The following is a 5,290-nucleotide window of genomic DNA, read 5'->3' as shown; positions in this document are numbered from 1 at the left end:
GATTCACTTAAGGCTCAGCTCTGCAAAGAGGAGAGAGGGACAAATTCACATTGTGGCAAATCCCCGGCATTCTCTGAACAGAAGCAATAACTACCCTGGCAAAACTCCTCCTCCGGCAGCCTGAAAGTGCTTTGCAGAGGTTGTCAGGGTTTGCCAAGATGGCAGATGAAAGCCCACCACTGATTGCAAGCTGGTAGCCTTTTGTCCATTTGCCGCTGGCCACCAGCCATCTGAGGCCTCCTTAGTGAATTGAGAGCCCCCGGGGAAAATATGTGGAAGGGGTGGTTTTCCAGGACACCTGGGGCCTGCTGCTGTCTGCTCTTCCTCACAACCCAAGCCCCATCCTTGCTCCTCTTTCTAGCAGGAAATTTCTTGGCTACTTCAGTAAAGAGCCAAAGCCTGCAATTTAGTACACCCTGGGTTAGAACTGTACAAAATATTTAACTTGACAATGCTTTTTCTGCTGTGTCAGCTTTGGAGTCTGGGCCAGAAAACTTAACTTCCGCACCTGGCAGTTTGATTTTCAAATGAACAAAAGAAATGGGAAGTGGGGGGAACTGCCTGTACGCCCCTAAAGCGGAAAGCCCCTGTTTTAATTATGCTTGTTGATAACTGGCTATTTTCTTCATGGTCCTTCAGCATTTAGAAAAAATACCCAGTTATGAGTTATCAAGATTGAGGGTACTTTAATCAGTAGATTATATTTAAAATAAAGTCATGTAACCTGGGGAAGAATGCGATATCTTCACAGTCAGACGGAAGCACCACACCCCTGGGAGGAGACCAAATTCTTAGCATAGCAGTGGAGGTCAATTCACCCTCTCAGCTGCAGAAACAGTAGAAGACAAACTCTTTCCAAGCAGACACCTGATTAACTTGCTACTCTTCCATATTAATTCAGTGCCAGGTTGCCAAGAAATGTGCCCAGGCTTCTCTGCCATGTTGCCAGAGGCCCCCCCCCCCGTCGGCATGAACAAAATGTTCTAGAGCTCGTCCATCACAACCATGCGTAATTTGCCCCATTGTCCCCAGGTTCCATGGGGCCTCAGCATTCCTTCCCATCTTCAGCCTTCACTTACAGGCAGACATCTCCTATTCCACAGCAAGAACTAAGTGGCCGAGGACACAAATCCCCGAGAGGATCATGCCCACTAGAGGTTACGCCGCAGTCCAGGAAGGGGACACAAAATCAAGCCTCTGGATTTTGACATGCAGGAACAAGGAACAACATGGAAACTATTGCTGTCAGCCCGTTCCCTAAACAAAGGGAAAAGACATCAGTGCCCTTAGCGAGTGGCAGCAATTAAGGCCAGGGGGAACCTCTCTGCAGATTTCTAGGAATTACCCACTGCAGACATGGATGGCTGGCCTCCAGCCCTTCCCCAGTTCAATTCCTGCCAGTTCCTGCCTACAAAGGCCAGGCCCACAAGACAGCAGGGAGAAGATGCGCCCCCAGACTCTCTGCACGGGTTTCGTGGAAGCGGGCTCACAAGCATTTGCCTGCAGGAGGCATCTCAAGAAAATGCTGGGCTGTCTTGACAGATGAGGAGAAGACAAGACGCGATTTCCACCAGAAACGAAAGGTTGAAGCCAAGAAGCCCTTGTTCAGTGGAGATGGCCAGGACAGAACCCGGGACGTTCTGCCTGTCAAGCAGGCACGTTGCCCCTCCCCAGCAGTCCCTCCTGAGAAGGAAAGCATTTGTTACTTATTTTAGTTAAAACATTTTTATGCCGCCTATCAGAGAAGGCGGCAGCAGCCACTACACCCTCAGAAGGGGGCCTTAGGTGCTCTTCAAGATGTCTGAGGCTGGAGAGAAGAAGGCCTTTGCAGCCCCAGCAGCCTCTCTTCCCCCGACTCCCCTCCCGGTGTTCCAGACCCCTGGCTTCATTCCTGCTCAGAAAGGAGCAGGGTTTTCAGGCACATGCCCCAATTCAGTCTCTCCTGAAAAGGTACAGTCTTGGAACAAACTGCTTTCTCAACTGTCGAGGCATGCTTTAGAAACAAGTGATGCAACCCCCACAATTTTAGCAGTTGCAAAAAAAAAAAAAAAAAGAGTGGCAATACCAGGAACTAAAAATCTTGTTGCTATTCTCTGCCTAGCAGGACAACGTATCCATTGCTTCATCCTATGCCAAGTTTGACAGGAGTCAGAAGCTTTCATCTGGATGGCCTGAATGCAGTCCTAGAAGCCATCTTGCTGCAGCCCGCCTGTATGAGACCCAACAGCTGGGTTTCTGCATGCCAACAAGCCTTCCAAAGCCCAGGACTATCCCAGGTGCGTCAGGACTGTATGAGAGGCCAGCTGAGGGAAGACTGCGGCGGCCCTCTTGATCTCCGGGCTCCAGCTCAAGAGGAGGAAGGGCCCTGCGGAGCCAGCACTCCCTCTTCTCCCTCTCCAGGCTCTGGAATGCAACAAACACTCCTTCGTGGGAAGGGGCTGGAGGGAGGGGTTTGGATACAGTCCCGCAGGGGCAGCCGGAGGATAGGAACCGTCACTGGAGTTAGCCGGGAGTGGGGGTCAGCCTGAAGAGGGGGGAATGGCAGTTAGGGGGTGTTGTGCAGCTGCCCCCACCAGGCCTGGGCCTGCTGGTTTTCCAAAGGCTGTGCTTGTACATTTGTCAACAGAGCAAGCACGACAAACCCCACAAGCCTCTACAGGAATGGGACCCCTTTAGTACTGCCCGGATGGATTTCTCCAGGGAGAAGCAAGCGCAAGCCCCCACGCAGGTCAGAGGGGGCAAAGGCACCAAGCAGCTGCTTATTGGAAGAAGAAGAAGAGGAGGAGGAGGAGGAGGAGTTGGTTTTTATATGCCAACTTTCTCTACCACTTAAGGCAGAATCAAACTGGCTTACAATCACCTTCCCTTCCCCTCCCCACAAAAGACACCCTGTGAGGTAGGTGGGGCTGAGAGAATGTGACTGGGCCAAGGTCACCCAGCTGGCTTTGTGTGTAGGAGTGGGGAAACAAATCCAGTTCAGTAGATCCACTCCGCTGCACATGTGGAGGAGGGGGGAATCAAACCCGGTTCTCCAGATCAGAGTCCACTGCACCAAACCATCGCTCTTAACCACTACACCATGCTGGAAGCACCCAAGAATCACATTTTTGATCTTCAAATTAAAACCAGCAGGGAGTCCCAGGTTTCCCCATGACCAGACTTTCCCCCCCAGACAAGTCCAAACACACACAAAAACCCTTCCTTATTGCAGACTGCATAGAAGGGGAGAGAAAGGGCCACCCGCCCCAACCAACTGGGGCTACTCAGAGGACCTGATGGCAGTTGGCCAGGGGGTTGCGTGCCGGGCACTCTGGCGTCACTTGGCACCCCTCGTGTGAGAAGAGCGGCAAGGAGGAGGCTTGAAGCAGCTCTTCCGAAGGCTGTTGTGTCAGCTGCTCTCTCTGGGTCAGCTGGGAATCCCTCTCCAGACCACTCTGTCAGACTCCACATTCAAATCCAATTTTCCAAGGATTAAAGCCCAGCTGAAAATATTTTAGGGGCTTACAACGGGGCTCACTGCATTTTAAAAAAATAACTTAAAAAAAACCCTCCTGGCTGTCGAAAAGCCCCAGGCATTACAACAACGAAAACCTCCAGAGCTTCAGGAAAACAAAAGGCTCCACGTTTTGCCATCCATGTTTGCAACAACTTCCTGGGGTGAGGTGTGATGGGGGAGAGGCGGGCAATCCTGTCTTGGGGACAGAGAGGGTGTGTGTCCCAGCATGCTCTTCTAGAATGGGGCAAAAAAACCCTCCAGGTTTCAGAGTCAGTTGCTTAGCAACCAAAGCAAGGAGGAAGAATGCAAACACTCTGAGGTGCCAACCGAGACCAAACTTTTAGGCCAAGCCCAGGGAGCGTGCCCGCCCAGCCAGTCTGTTGTGAGCAGCTCACCAGCCTTCCGCCCTGGAGCCCTGTTCTGCCAGGGCAGGAGACCTTCGGAAGCCACATCCCTCTAGTCAATCCTTCTCTTTTAAACTGGCTTCCATCCAACCAGGACCCGAGGCGGGCAGCCAATCATACAAACCCCCTGGGCACAAGCTTGGGGGAGCCTCTCTGGAGCACACAAAGGCAGGGGCAGCCAGCTGTGCTCACAGGGTTTTCCCACACTGGAAGCCATGCAGAGAGGGGAGCAATTGCTAGCAAGCCCTTACCCAGAAGACAGGGGATGCTCCCCGGGGCAGACTCAGAGGCTGGCAGCAATCATATCCTGGGGTGTGTGTGTCCAATTTCAGGGCAAACCGATGGAGCCAGACAGGAACAAGGGAGGATGGAAAGGGGCTCAGAACATAGGATGAGGCCCTGCCCTGGTGCTGCCAAGAGGGCAGCTGAACCGCAGTGGAGAAGGAAGCTTGCAGGTGCTTGTTGCAAGAGACTTGAGGCAAGGGAAACGGCAGTCTCACTAAAATGGTCCAAAAGACAGAAGCAATTCTTCAAAACCGATCGCCCTGCTGGGTGCATCCAATGTTAAATGCCCAGCACCTTATCAAGGCAGCAGTTGATGCCCTAGATAAACCACCTGTCCTGCCTTTGTCTCCGCCTGCCATGGCCTGACCCTGGAACCTCCAGGACGCTGGGCAACAATTCCACGTGTGTGCTCTTTCCCAGCTCTGGCCAAAATAAGGAACTGCAGATGGCCTGGCCACACCAGCCTCCTGGCCGCATGGGCCCACCTGCCTAACTAACCAACTCCCGTTGCAGCAGAGGCAGCCCCGGATGCTTAGATGCATGGCGGGGGGATCCAAATGGCATCTTAGGCCATTCAGTGCCCTTGAACAGTCAGGCCAGAATCGCTCTTTCCCTCTGCCTGATGTGGGGGGGGGGGGTCATCAGCCTGCTCGCCTCCCCCCACTGCTGGCTTTGCACCAACTAACAGTTGGATTCTGCACTAGCATCCTTCTTGGCCTGAGAAGGTATAAACACTTACCCCGTCACCTGCCAAGGTGGAGAAACAATGGGACTCATTCCGTCCGTGTGGCTGCCAGCAAAGCCATCCCGGGCTCCCCTCGGCCTGCCAAACCAGTTTCTTTGCCTCCTCGCAGAGCTGCTCTCCTCTGCCCCTCGTGGCTCCCAGCCAGCCTCTGTGTTTTCTTTGGGACTTTCAGCGGAGGCCTGAGACTCTTTTCCACTTACTATTCCTCATTAAAAGGGGACAGCTCGGAACAAGAGGCCCGGGGCGGGCAACGGCAGACAGGGAACCAAGAGGAGCAGAGAAGGAGAAATCAGAGCGTCACATCAGAACTCACTGCAAAAAAGACCCGGAGGTTTATAAATAAGTGTGCAGAATAGTGGG

The sequence above is a fragment of the Euleptes europaea genome, chromosome 20, assembly GCF_029931775.1.
Source record: "Euleptes europaea isolate rEulEur1 chromosome 20, rEulEur1.hap1, whole genome shotgun sequence".
Lineage (NCBI taxonomy): Eukaryota > Metazoa > Chordata > Lepidosauria > Squamata > Sphaerodactylidae > Euleptes > Euleptes europaea.
Note: the sequence above shows the minus strand (reverse complement) of the source record.